Source organism: Hevea brasiliensis, chromosome 4, assembly GCF_030052815.1.
Source record: "Hevea brasiliensis isolate MT/VB/25A 57/8 chromosome 4, ASM3005281v1, whole genome shotgun sequence".
Taxonomy (NCBI): domain Eukaryota; kingdom Viridiplantae; phylum Streptophyta; class Magnoliopsida; order Malpighiales; family Euphorbiaceae; genus Hevea; species Hevea brasiliensis.
The window spans coordinates 44735447-44750630 of NC_079496.1; positions in this window are offsets into that span (position 1 = coordinate 44735447).

Below are 15184 nucleotides of genomic sequence, written 5' to 3' on the forward strand. Positions count from 1 at the left end.
GTCTGTGATTATCTCATTTTATGAACTCAATTTAATTTAAGAAGTCTTTATGTGCTATTCATAATATACTGTTTCTATTTTCATATTGTCGACACCATATTTTGGCTGATCCCCAAAATCAACAAGACTTTGAAACCGATCCCCAGCACTAGGTCTCCCTGGGCCAGCCAATGACATTTCCGACTTCTCTTCATTTTTCTTTACCAGATGACCATATTTCCGAACTCTCCTTAAAAGGAATTGAATCAATGCTAAGTCCTAACATTCGTTAAAGCCATGCCGATCTCTCAAATCATTTACCGATCTCTCAAACCCGCTGTCGAATTTCCGGACCCGTCGGGTATATCCCTGATCTCTGTTGATAAATGAAGTGAACTAGCACTAGATCTTTTCTTACCAGTTTTATAGCCGATCTCCTTTTCGGAAGATCAAGAGCTAAGGTTTTGGTTCGGTTTAACGAGGGTTTCGATCTTAAGTTTTCAAGTTAAATTTTCAATTTTAATCAAGTCCCGTTCAGCATTTCTTCCCCACCGATCTCATGCTTATTGTGCTTTCCGATCTCTTATACTTAGATTAATAATTGCATTTTTGTCTTGCTGTGCTCATACAATCAAATACTCAGACAAACAATGGTTTAAAATGTTCCGATCACAACCCTTCATTGAACAAAGAGGCATTCCATTTCATTTCATAATTTGTACAAGTTATTCGGCTGGGGGATCACCCCCAGCCTGATTTACATTCTGCTCACTCTCTCTCTCACCCTCGGCTTCCTCCTCACTGTCCTCATCGTCGCCCTCAGGAGCCAGGTCGGCCATCCAGGAGAAGTCCTCTTCAGGGTAGCGCTTCTGGAGTTCGGTCAAGAGGTCCTTGTGAGCATTCACATAGGCTCCGGCTATCCCTGTCACCATCTCTTCGTCTTTCTCCTTAAGCTCCTCATCCTTCGCCTTAAGCTCCTCGTCTTTCTCCTTAAGCTCCTCGATGAGTTGGGCGACCTGAGCAGCTTCGTTGGCCTGAAGCGCCTGGACTTCTCCGAGAGCCCGATCCCTTTCAGCCAGGACACGAGTCTGTTCGGCCAGCCTGTCTTCATAGTACTTTGCCCGTCCCTCAACTTGAGATATATAATCCCGAGCGGATGAGAGTTGGGATCGGAGGGAAGCCAATTCCTGATTTTTCTTCCCGATCTCCTTACCCAGACGCTGGACCTCTTCCCAAACCATGGTCTGATTCACCAGGCACTCCACATTCAGACTCATGGAGTGAGTCAAGATGTCATCAAGGCTGCTCGAGGATAGCCTGTCCCGATCCTCCCGAAGAAAGATGGAAGACCCCAAGACTTGGGCAAAACCGGGGTTCTCCCGTACAGTCCGGTTATTCTTCAAAGACTCCATTAACTTCTGGGCGCCACGAGAGGAGGTCCTCCCAGAAGATTGAGAAGGCCCCCTTTCTGTGCTTGGGACAACTGAAAGAGTCGGAGGCTGCTCTTCCGATCTAGGAGGAGATCGGACAGCTTCAGTGGTCGGCAGATCCGAAGGTGGAGGCGGGTCTCCTTGTACTTCCCCAGGTTCACGACTAGGTGTTCGAAGCATTTCCGAACGCTTCATCTCCTTTATCTTAGGAGATCTCCCTTTCCTTCTTCCGCTTCCTAGAACCCTCACCACCCGCCATACTTGCACAAAGAAAAGGTTAGTGAGATCGCTAAGGTCGTGAGAAATGAGATATAGAAAATACCAATGCCGAGGTCGAGAGCGGAAGTTCGCGGTCTTGGCGATGAGCAATTGAATAGTCCAATGGTGCGGCTCGGCATTCACAGCATCAAAACAAGCATAATTTTGAGTGGCGTCATGACTCTTTAGATCCATCACTATTAAACTTTCCTCTGTCTCGTGGTAATGTGCTTGGAAGCAAGGGCCCCTGGTACCACCACCACGGGGAAGTCCTCAAAGCGGCTCGGATCTTTGCTCCTCGTAATGAAGAAAGCAGTTCTTCCAATTCTTAAGGGATGAGGGCAGATCGGAAAGAGCGCATAATGAGGCTTCACTGAAAGAACCAGTGTTCGTCATCCTTTCGTGAGTTAGTCATGCAGCTCGGCAAACACCTTAGCCGTAGGTCTGATTCCCTTAGCTCGGCATAGACCTCGGAAGGCTACCAAGATCCGCCACGAGTTGGGGTGAATTTGAACAATGCATGCTCGGTGAAGTTTTAGGACCTCCTTATAGAAATCGTCTAGAGGGAACCTCAGACCGGCCTTTAACTGTTCCTCGTACACCATAACCATGTCATTCTCTTCAAAGGAGTGATCGACACGAAGATCGCCGTGGCACTTGATTAGCTCGTACGAATCAGGCCGAATGTTATATTCTTGGCTAAACGATTGCAGATCGGATTCTCGAAGAACCGACGGTAGCTCGTCTATAGGGAGAGTCTCTCTCCCTGAAGAAGGTGCGAGCCTTGATGGTATGACCCGCCCCCGAGTTGGAGCGGAGGCCCTGGGAGGTTCTTGTTGAACGCTTGGCCCGACTGCCTCTTCTTCATCAGACGATGACCACGAGAACTGAATGGAAGGAGGGCTCGCCGCTCTCTGACCTTCGGCACTAGTTTTCTGAAGTGTTTTTCTTGAAAAGATTCTGAATACTGGAACTCTACATTTCCAGTTTGTTCATTATCTGGTCACACTCTCACTTTCTGCCTTTTATCATCTCTGTCCAAGCTCAACTTCATTCCACTCGGTTCTTTTCATCTTGATCTGATCGCATTTTAGCTAAGCACCCTCCAGTTCACGAGGAACACCACCCCTCAGGCCAATCAATCCTTGCCTTATCACTATTTGACACCCCATAGTTATTTTAGTAGCTTTGGCTCCTTACAGGTAAGAGCTCATACTACTGTTTTATTAAGTGCTTACATTTACTTTCTGCATTTTCTTTGTTCTTCTCACATCTGTGACTTCCTACTTTTGCACAAACGATCCCCAAAGAATGTTACTGTAAGAGCTCATATCACTGTTTTATCGAGTGTCTGCATTTACTTTCCGCATTTTCTTTGTTCTTCTTACATCTGCAACTTTCTTCAAGACTATTTTTGCACAAACGATCCCCAAAGAATGACACTCCCAAATCATCTATTTAGTGATCAGTTCATTTTTATTAATCTTCATCTTTTTTGAAAGCAAGTTTTCTAACTCCTAGTAGTATGTAAATGGTTGGGCAAACGTAGGTAGCTGCGACTTAGAGGTCTCCTTTAAAAGAGAGGACCTGAATAACACGTCAGGAAGATAGCCAAACTATTAGGTTGACGTAAACAGCCATTCGACAAAGATGTCATAAATTGGAATAAAACCAAAGTAAACGAAACAGAATAGGTCGGGCATCAATAGATATTGGTAAAATGAACGCATGGAAGGTCGGTAAATCAAGTCTAGTTTTCCCTATCTAGTCAAAAGGTATCGAGAAGCCTTATCCCCAGCATCTTAGAACGCCAGAATCCTTAGCTTTAGGTTCTTATGTCATGTGGTTGAAATTAAAAATCCGGGAGATCGGAGAAATCCCTTCCAGGCTCCTGTTAATCTGAAAGAGATCGGAAGAGAGTTCTTATCCGGTCTCAATCCAAAATTTTAATAAACATAAAAGAGATCGGAGGAGAGTTCTTATCCGGTCTCCCTTCAAAATTTTAATAAACATTAAATAGGGATCGGAGGAGAGTTCTTATCCGGTCTCAACTCAAAACATTAATAAATAACTCTAAAGGAGATCGGAGGAGGTTTCTTATCCGGTCTCCCCTCAAAATTTTAATAAATAACTTAAAAGAGATCGGAGGAGGGTTCTTATCCGGTCTCCCCTCAAAATTTTAATAAACAACTTAAAAGAGATCGGAGGAGAGTTCTTATCCGATTCTCACACCCGTACACTAAGGTTGTCTCATTTACTTATGTATCTGGGTGATCCAAATTTAGTGAAAAATCAAATATTCCTTTTACCAAAAGGATTAACATTGCCGTCTAAGCCCTCCTAACTAATTTATAAAGGACGCAGAATTAAATCTACTTACCCTTATTAAGGGACGAGGTGGGGTGCCTAACACCTTCCCCACCCGTTTACGGACCGAACTTAGAATCTCTTTGAAGTGGTTTCATTTTTAATTTAACTTCTCAAATGGTTTTCTTTAGTTTCCCTCAAAACTAAGGTGGCGACTCCTCACTTTTTCCCACTTCGGTGAGTGATCGTCCAGGCGACCGCAAAATCTATTGCGACAGCTTGGCGACTCCACTGGGGACTATCCCCGGTCTAGTGGTCCAAAAGTAGATTTAATTTTGTCTGATCAAATTATAGTTAGATGGGCTCACTCGGCGATGTCTTATATGTTAATTATTATTACTGCTAACTATTTTGTTTTGCCTGTTCTATCTCTTACAGTGCTCTTCATTTCAAAAAGAAAAAAAGGGAAAAAATGGAAAAATAAAATCCCCCTAAATTGGGAAGAGGTAAAGGTGTCCCTTCACACACCGAACACTCACACAATGTCCTCACACACTATGGTCCTAACCCGGGCTTTCTTACCCTTTTAGGAAAGTAGGAGGGAGTCATGTAGCGGTACCCGTGGGTTTTACCCCGTTAGTATCCGTGAAGGCTTCTGCTCAAATTGAAACTCGCTCTATCCACTGTGATACTCGTGGAATTTTCCCGATAACATCACAGGGGTAGAATGGGGCTCTCTTGTTCTGATGGGGGCAATTTGGGAACACCGTGGCTTTTAGAAAATTAGTTCCTGAGCTAAACTATCACAATAGTTGAAGGCCGTAGTAAACTACCTCATAAGATAGAACTATCCAGGTAGGTAGCGCTCACCCGGTGTTAGGAGTCTCCCTACTATAGGACAAAAGGGGCATACTTTCTCTTACCCTATTCTGCTTTAATTTCCTTTTGTTCATTTCTTTTGAGGGTAATCTTGAATCCTACTAGAACACCTACACATTTTCCTACTTTGATAAATGTGTGCGTGTCACTCTGTCAACAGTATGATTCAAAATTACCCTAATTTGTCTTACTAACGAATTTTCTCACAGGCATTACCAAACCAAGAGTCTGTAAAAGGATAGGCATCATTTTTATCATGGCATCCTCGAGTCAGTCGGCAGAAAAGGTTCAGAATGCTAAGTTTTGGTCCAAATCAGCTCATAGTCCGGTACCCTCGCAAAATGATGCTTCCGAGGCACCTGCTAGCTCGCTACCTTCGCTAGATCTGAATAAAATAGAGGTCAGAATGAACAGCCTAGAGGGTCTGTCTAACGGATGGAGGTCGCTTCCCGATCAGGCCAAGGTACGTTTTGAAGAGAAGTACGGGAAGATTGCAACCTTAATGCAAGTCAAGGTCCAAATCCCGGCATTAAAAGCCATGTTGTCGGTTTGGAATCCTAAGTACGGGGTATTCTCTTTCAATGACATTGATACGGTCCCCACTATGGAAGAATATCAGGCATTGCTGGGGATCCCATACTCATTGCAGAACCGGATCTACTTACACCTCGAGCATAGGCAAACCTGGAAACGGTTGGCACATATGTTGGGTTCTCCCCCAGAAGAAGTAAAGTCCAAAGAAGCTGCTAAGGGAAAAACACATGGTTGGTATTGGACATATCTCCAGAAATGTTTAGATCAATGCCTCCATAAAAAACAGTGGGACCGGGTTTCAGTAGCTCTCGCTTTGGGAATCTACGGTCTGATTACATTCCGGGACCATTGGGAATCATAACTTGCAACGCGGTGGAAGTGTTCTGGACGGTGGAAAGGCAGCAGATTAATCCAATATCTGCAATCCTTGCGGAGACTTTATTAACCCTTACCTACTGCAGACAACAGGGCAGAGGATCCCTTAAGTGTTGTTCTCAATGTTATACCTCTGGATTATCGGTCACATGTGTCTGTGGAGACAAAAGGATTGACTTGGTACCTTGACCAGCCTCCCATTGAGAAGATGATCCGATTAGTGATCAGCCGAAGAATGAAAAAGCGATGGTGGGAACGGATTTTGAGTTTCAATAGCCATGATTCTTGTTGGAGGAAGGCGTGGACGTCAAGCCAACCCGTTTTGATCGATGCAGAGGTATTCGATCGGTGTCACGATCGAGTAAGGATACACAAGTTACACTCGGCATTGGTAATGAGGCGATTCGGCTCAACATGCCGTGATCAACATTGAAGAATACCACCAAGGTCGCTTCTACCACGAGCTCAAAGGAGAAGAAGGGTTGAAAAAGGCTCGCAAATCGTGGGAGAACGTCACTCTGATGGAGAGATCGCCTAAGGGCCCAAGCACCTCGGGCGATTATCTTAAATGGAGAGCTGACAGGGACCGAGAACATTCAACTGTGAAATTCGAAGACAGTAACCCGCTCCGAGATGTCCTATTAGAAGAAACGAATGGCCATCTGGATGACTCACTACGAGAGGCTAATACTGAGAACTCACAACTGCAGGAACAAATAAAACAGCTGAAGGACCAACAGCAGAAACTTAAAAGGAGAGTAAGAAGACTTAAGGAAGAGGTAAGGGCCGAAAGGATGGGGTTCGAGGAGCAAGAGGTACAGTGGGAAAGGGAAAGAGACTCTCTCAAGTGAGGTAAAAGAAGCGAAAGTACAGAATAGCAAATTTCAGGAAAAGATGAAATACCAAGAGGTACTCGTCGAAGAATATAAGCAAGAAAGTAAGAAGAAGAAGCTCGAATTGAAAGAACAAGCACTACTCATCAACGGTATCTTGAAAGAGTGTGCTAAAGAAAGGAAAGAGAAAGAAAAACAAGCTGTTCTCTATCAAGGACTGAAAGAGAATGTTGACCAGCTGGAGAGAACAATAGCACGGGGAAAACAAGAATTATTACACAATCAAGTACGCTCTGAAAGCATTCGACCCCGCCAAGCAGGAAGAAAGGTTATATGAGTATCTCAGAAAATGTCATCTTATTATAAAGAACCTTCCAGAGCCTAGGCCAATGTAAAAGATACGATTTTAATGAAGTGATTTTTGGACCATTGTTTAGCAAAATTTGTGAATGAATAGTATGACTCCCGTAGGAATTTCCTCGCTAGGGTTATGTGAAAAATTGAAATGCGCCATATGAACAGGTATCATAAATGCGCATTCAATCCCGTCATTCACGGTCAGACTATCGAACGATGCCATGATAAAGCTGAGGCGATTATCCTTTTTACAGATTTCAACCTGGCTCTCAAATGCCACTGTATCCTTCGTCCAGACCAGGACTTTTAGTTTCTTTGCAAAATTTGAAGTTTATTTAAAATTTTCTTTTTTTTACCCCTCACAGGAAATCAATATTGCTTCTAACAACGCAAGTCTGACCAAGCACACGGTTCAACCCCAGCGAGTGTACTTAACAAGATCTCGAACAAGAAGACTAATGGAAGACCAGGAACAAGTACAGAACCTACAGGGGCAAGTGTCTGAACTGAAAGACCAGGTTTCAGAACTTATGAAGATGATGAGGGAAATGTCCCAAAATAAGCCCACTTCAGACCCTCACCTACCATTACCTCCCCCACCTCCTACAACGGTTGATTCTCACTACGCTTCAACCTCCTTCACTTTCCAGCCATCAATCCCGGACCGATACCATCACAATCCGGTGACCATAAATAATGACCTACCTTTTTCCTATTACCCGGCTATCTCAAATGCCGAGCCTCACCCTTCAATCCCGATCCCTCCAGTTTACTCCACCCCTCAGCTCCCAGTTGGAGGAGCGCATCATACGGTGGAAGGAGAACATAGGGCGAGAGAAAACGAGAAACTATCGGCTCTAGAAGAAAGACTGAGGGCAATAGAGGGGCTGAACATGTATGGTTCAGTCGATGTGTCGTCACTGAGATTGGTGCTAGATGTGGTGGTACCACCCAAATTCAAGGTTCCGGATTTCGACAAGTACACCGAAACTCAGATCCTCAGATCCACTTGGCAACCTACATTGCCAAAATGTCTGCCTTAACAGAAGACGATAGACTTCTCATTCACTTCTTTCACGAGAGCCTCTCGAGCAGCTCTCAGATGGTGCATACAATTGACAGAGCAAGTCAGACTCTGGAAGGATTTAGCCGATACCTTTCTAAAGCGGTACAAATTCAATTGTGATGCGGCACCCACAAGGAGGGACCTCGAACCCGCATGTAAAGACCGGAAGGTTTCAAGCAGTATGCCCAACGATGGAGGGAGAAGGCTGCAGAAGTATATCCTCCGGTGATTGACAATGAACTCTGCTCCCTATTCATAGAAACATTGAAGGCTCCCTACTTCAACCTGATGATTGGAAATACCTCCAACAGCTTCTCAGATATCATCCAAGCTGGTGAGAGAATTGAAGCTAATATGAGAATAGGAAGACTACAGGAGTTGGCTGAGAACCCTGTAAAGAAGACTGCCAGCTTTGGCAAGAAGAAGGAGGGTGATGTACACTCTATCACCCGTCAGAATAATTACCCCCAATTTCCCCAAAATAACTACCGGCCATATCCTCCCTCTCATGGCCAAACCATCGCAAACATTCCACCTTCTTTCCCTAATTATCCACAACCACGCCCACAATACGCCCCACCTACAAATTTCCAACCAAGACCACCTCCTCCTCCAGCTCAACCAAGACCACCACAAAACAACCCAAAACCTCCAAGGAACCCTGATCCACCTCTTCCCCTCCCTCTCAGTGAAATATACCGATACCTTGTCGGTATAAACCAAATTGTACCGCCCCTTGGACCCAATCCAGCCGCCATATCCTGTGGTATGATGCCACCGCCTTGTGAGTATCATGGAGGAGCACAAGGGCACTCAACCGACAATCGCGGGCACTCGGAGGAAGGGTGCACGCTTTAATCCAAACGGTGGTTGAAGATCGAGGGAAATGGTTCCCTCCCAATGTTACCTCAAACCCACCGCCTAACCACAATGCGCAAAGTGGTGTAAATATGATAGAGTCTAAGGGAGAAGGATCAACACCGTAAGTGGATAAGCCGGTTCCATACTTGAGGAGATTTTTACCAGAGCAACGAGGGAAGGCTACCTTTTCCTCGGTAGCGGGATTCAAGAGAGTACGAGGTGTCCTTACCATGGAGGGCGGTGACCATGAGTGCGAGATTGTGAGGGGTTCGTGCAAGAAGTCCGAACTTATTGTCACTCAAGGTTACGAGATGCGGACAAGGTCAAGACGAAAAAGGGAGTGAACACCACTGGATGCAGCCAGAATGCTTCTACCTCCAAACCCAGAATCACCTTCTCACCCCCGGTAGCCTCACCGACAGTAACGGTTATCCAAAATCCACCCCATCTCACCAACACTAATACTCACGCTGTCCCTTTGAACTATAACTTCCAAGTTATCACTCGTGAGCGTCACAAGGTACATCCGCTCCTAGTCTTGCCTCACCTCCGGCACCACCAAAACCATGTTTCGCTCCTCACGAGCACTTCAGAATGACTTATGCTGGACCTGCTAGCAACATTACTCCCCAAACTAGTTCTCGGCCCGTTATCACAACAAAGCCCTCTCCACCTGAGCAAGAAGTCGAGTTTATAACTCGAAGTGGGAGGTGTTACGGGAACGAAGAAAGAGAGAAGAGAAAAGGGAAAGTAAAAATGGGAGAGTCATCAAAAAATACATAAGAGGAGGTTGAGAAAGCAGGGGAAGTAGAACCTCTCGAACATAAAGAAGAAGAAGAACTCGCTCCAAATAATGAAACAGAGTGAGTATGATGTAGTGGAGTAATTGAGGAAGACACTGCCCGAATTTCATCAAGTATCACTGATCCTGAGCTCTGAAGTCTACCGACAAGCCTTGCAGAGAATCCTGGATCAAGCCTTTGTGAACCCTGACATCACACCGGGACAGTTTGAGAAGATAGTAGAACAAATCCAGGCTTCCAACTTTGTAGCCTTTTCTGAAGAGGAGGTAGATCCCGCAGGCTTAGGGCACAATAAAGCTCTACATGTAACTGTGAAATGCAAGGGTTGTATAGTGGCCAAAGTTCTCATCGATAACGGATCGGCCCTTAATGTACTGCCTAGCGCAACCTTAGCCAGGCTGCCGGTTGACCAATCATATATATGTCAGAGTGCTATGGTGGTAAGAGCCTTTGACGGTACCAGGAGAGAGGTGCTGGGAGACATTGACTTGCCAATCCAAGTCGGTGCATGTACTTTCAACGTCACGTTCCAGGTGATGAACATTGAGCCGGTTTACACTATGCTGTTGGGGAGGCCATGGATCCATTCTGCTAATGCTGTTCCTTCGACTTTGCACCAGAAGATCAAATACATTAAGGACAGCAAAATCATCACTGTAAGGGGCGAAGAAGCCATACTGGTCACCAAGCCGCAATCACTTCCTTATGTGGAAGCGGCCGAAGAGTCATTGGAGAGTTCTTTCCAGGCCCTTGAACTGCAAGATACCGGGAAGGAGGGGGCTATGGCTATGGTGGCCAAAGTGATGTCGAGGAATGGGTATCAAGAGGGGAAAGGCTTGGGCTCCGCCTTGCAAGGGATCGTGGAACCCATACCGGCTATTCAGAAGGTGGGCCGTAGTGGTTTGGGATATGAGGAGGATGCCCTCATGGATGGGCGATTCTGGATGAGGAAAATACTTCGGGATCAGAGGTTTGACCAGAAGATGGGAAAGATGAAAGTAGTCCCGAGGATCACGGAGATCTTCACCAAACCGGTCATTCAACATCCGGCAAATACAGAAGAATCACCCGATGATCCATCCATCGATGTCATCCAACCAGACTCCTTGTATGAGGCCCTAGTCTCGCCAGTGACTGAGGGGCAAGAGCTAAACAACTGGACAACGGAGGATATCCCTGTACTCAATTTCGAGTAAAGTACCTCTGGTTATCTACACTTGATCATTTTGTCCATGGTGACAAGTGTAATACTGTAAATGGACCTTTTCTTATGGCATTAATATTAATGAGTTGATAGCGCATTTTTCCAATACTCTCTTTCTTCCTTTTTAATTCCACCCTTATAACATGTTCTATTCTTTATTCATTCAGGACCATTCATCAATTAACACCTAATAATCCAATAGACTCAGAAATTCCTCTGGTTAATTTTGAAATCCCCATAACTGCCATTACTTCAAGTGATTCTGAGGAAGAACTTACACAAGAAGACTATGAAAAAGATGAACCCTCCCTCGTGCCTTGTGAAAACGAAACGCGCACAATAAACTTAGGCATGGAGGAAGTAAAAAGGGAACTTAAGGTAGTGGAGAGTGAGGAATTGGGAGATATGATCGGTCTGCTTAAAGAATTCCTCGACGTGTTTTCCTGGAGCTATGATGATATGGTGGGTTTGGACCCTCAGATAGTAACGCACAAAATTCCCTTAATCCCAGGAACAATTCCGGTGAAGGTAAACTAAGGAGAATGAATCCCACACACCGCTCAAGGTTTGGGATGAAGTCAAGAAACAAGATGACGGATTCTTGGAAGTGGTCAAATATCCCCAATGGGTGGCTAACGCTGCTCGTAATGAAGAAAGACGGAGAGTCGAGTGTGCGTTGACTACGTGGACCTTAATAAAGCTAGCTTGAAAGACGATTTCCTCTCCCCACATTGATGTGTTAGTCGACAATGCCGCAGGATTGGGCGGTGTTCGTATTGATGGGGCATCGTGGTACAATCGATCCCAATGGACGAAGAAGACAAGGATAAACCGCTTTCATCACTCAATGGGAGTATTCGCTATCGGGTCATGCCCTTCGGGTTGAAAATGCAGGGGCTACTTACCAGCGCTCAATGATCACATTATTCCATGACATGATGCATAAAGAAGTTGAGTTGTACGTGGATTATATGATCATTAAATCAAGGGGAGAAGATAGCAACTTTCAGGTGATGAGGAGGGTATTCAAAAGGCTCAGAAATACCACTTGAAGTGAACCTGCTAAATGCATATTCGAGCTAAATCGGAAAGTTGTTGGGATTCATAGTAGCGAGAAAGGGATAGAAGTAGATCCGCACAAGGTTCGAGCTATTCAAGAAATGCCATCCCCAAAAATGTAAAGGGAGGTGCAGCTGGGAAAGTTGAACTACATTTGGAGGTTTATTTCTAATCTTATCGCCAAAGTCGAGCCTATTTTGACATTACTCGGAAAAACAACTCTACTCAATGGGATTCAGTTTGTCAAGAGGCTTTTGAGAAAATCAAGCGATCTCACAAATCCACCAAGATTGGTTCCACATGCGGGCAGTGTGCCTTTGATACGTATACATGGCACCCAAAGAGACCAATGGGATGTGTTTTGGGACAACATGATGATACCGGCCGAAAAGAGAGGGCCATTTATTACCTAAGCAAGAAGTTCAATGATTGTGAGTCAAGGTACTCTTCCTTAGAAAAGACTTGCACAAGTTAGCACGACAAAGAAATCGCCTCAAGCACTACATGTTGAATAACAAGACATGGCTCATCTCCAGGATGGATCCTATTAGATATGTATTCGAGAGCCCATTCGTGCCAGGAAGGATAGCCAAGTGGCAGGTTATACTCTCCCAGTACGACATAGTCTACATGACCCGAAAAGCGGTGAAAGGCAGCGTAATTGCTGACCTCCTAGCAGAAAATCCTATCCAGATTATGAAGCTCGGATTTTGAGTTCCACGATGAGCATATTAATGAAGTAGATCGCGAAGAGGAGGGGCCCGCCGATGTATGGGAAATGTATTTTGATGGAGCAATTTATCCGAAACGGAATCGAGTCAGCATCGGTATCCTGACGGAAAACACTTCCCGATAGCCGTCAAGTTGAGGTTTGACTGTATCAACAATGTCGCAGTATGAAGCTTGTGTGATGGGTCTACAAGTCGCTATCGAAATGAAAATCGAAAGTTGGAGGTGTACGGAGACTCGGCTCGATAATTTATCAAGTCAAGGGAGAATGGCAAACTAAGGATCCCAAGTTGATCCCATATCGTAAGTACTTCATCGAGTGATCAAGGAATTCAAGAAATCTCTTTCACTCATCTTAGCAGGACAAGAATCAATTTCTTGATGCTTTAGCTACTCTAGCCGTTATGGCTCAAATGGAAGAAGGGCAGACAACTCAAGCATTGAGGGTTAAAGCAAGGGATGAACCAGCCTACTGCTTCACAATTGAAGAAGAACCCGATGGAAAGCCTTGGTATCATGACATCCTGGTCATCAGTAGAACTGCAGAATTCCTCGTGGGCAACCAAAAATGAAAAGAAGATGATTCGGAGATTAGCATTGGGATACTTCCCCAGTGGAGAAACCCTATACAAGAGAAGCTCCAACGGCGAATTACTGAGATGCATAGATGCAAAAGAAGCAAAGAGAATCCTCTTTGAGACACATGAGGGAAATTGTGGGACCCATGCCAATGGACACATGATGGCTAAGCAAATCATGCGACGTGGGTATTTTTGGACCACAATGGAGAGGGATAGCATCGAGTATTTCCGAATCGCCATAAGTGTCAGATCTATGCCGATCCGATAAACGTCCCACCTCATAAACTGTTCAACCTCGTCTCACCATGGCCTTTCGCAATGTGGGGCATCGATGTGATCGGTCCTATCAATCCTAAGGCATCCAATGGGCACAGATTCACCCTAGTGGCCATCGACTATTTCTCCAAATGGGTCGAAGCAACGTCGTATGCTCACATCACGCAGAACACGTTCCTTAAATTCTTCAAAAGCAACATCATCTGCCGGCATGGTCTCCCGAATGAAATTGTCACTGATAATGCCAAGAACTTGAATGGTCCAAGATTCGGGAATTATGTGATCAATACAAAATCCGCATCTCAATTCCTCCCGCATCTGTCCCGGATGAATGGAGCGGTAGAAGCCGCAAATAAGAACCTCAAGAGGATAATCCGGAAAATGACGGTCACATATAGGGATTGGCATGATATGCTTCCCTATGCTCTTCACGCATACCGGACTTCTATAAGAACCTCAACCAGGGCAACTCCATACTCACTGGTCTACGGGATGGAAGCAGTATTACCTATTGAGGTCGAAATTCCTTCCTTTAGGATTCTGAAGGAATCAGGGATTGATGAATCAGAATGGATCCAGTCAAGGTTGGATCAGTTAAATTTGCTGGACGAAAAAAAGGTTAACAGCAGCATGTCATGGGCAATTATACCAGAGGAGAATGGCTAGGGCATTTGATAAAGGTGTTCGCCTACGTGAATTCCAACCCGGGGACCTAGTGTTGAAGAAAGTGCTGTCGAACCAAAACGATCCCCGGGGCAAATGGTCACCAACTTATGAGGGACCCTATGTGGTTAAAAAGGCATTTTCCGGAGGAGCCTTAATCTTGACCCATATGGACGGTGAAGAATTCCCGAGACCCGTGAATGCCGACACTGTCAAGAGATACTATGCATAAAATGAGTGAAGGACGAAAACCCAAAAGGGCGTCCTGAAAAAAAAAAAAAAAAAAAAACTTGGAGTGAAAACCCAAAGGGGCGCCCCAAGAACCAAAGTGGAGAAATAAGGAAGAGGGTATGAAACCAAGGATGAAGAAGAGACCATTATGGCATGAGGCTGCAGAGAACTTGAAATAATGGCAGTTAAAAGACTTCAAAACCAACTAAAAGGAATATGTGAGATCTATCTTTGTACCTTAATGGCTAGGGCATTTGATAAAGGTGTTCGCCTACGTGAATTCCAACCCGGGGACCTAGTGTTGAAGAAAGTGCTGTCGAACCAAAACGATCCCCGGGGCAAATGGTCACCAACTTATGAGGGACCCTATGTGGTTAAAAAGGCATTTTCCGGAAGAGCCTTAATCTTGACCCATATGGACGGTGAAGAATTCCCGAGACCCGTGAATGCCGACACTGTCAAGAGATACTATGCATAAAATGAGTGAAGGACGAAAACCCAAAAAAAAAAAAAAAAAAAAAAAACTTGGAGTGAAAACCCGAAGGGGCGCCCCAAGAACCAAAGTGGAGAAATAAGGAAGAGGGTATGAAACCAAGGATGAAGAAGAGACCATTATGGCATGAGGCTGCAGAGAACTTGAAATAATGGCAGTTAAAAGACTTCAAAACCAACTAAAAGGAATATGTGAGATCTATCTTTGTACCTTTTTCTTCTCCTTTGAAAGTCTATTTTTCCTAATAAAGTTATACTTCATTCCTA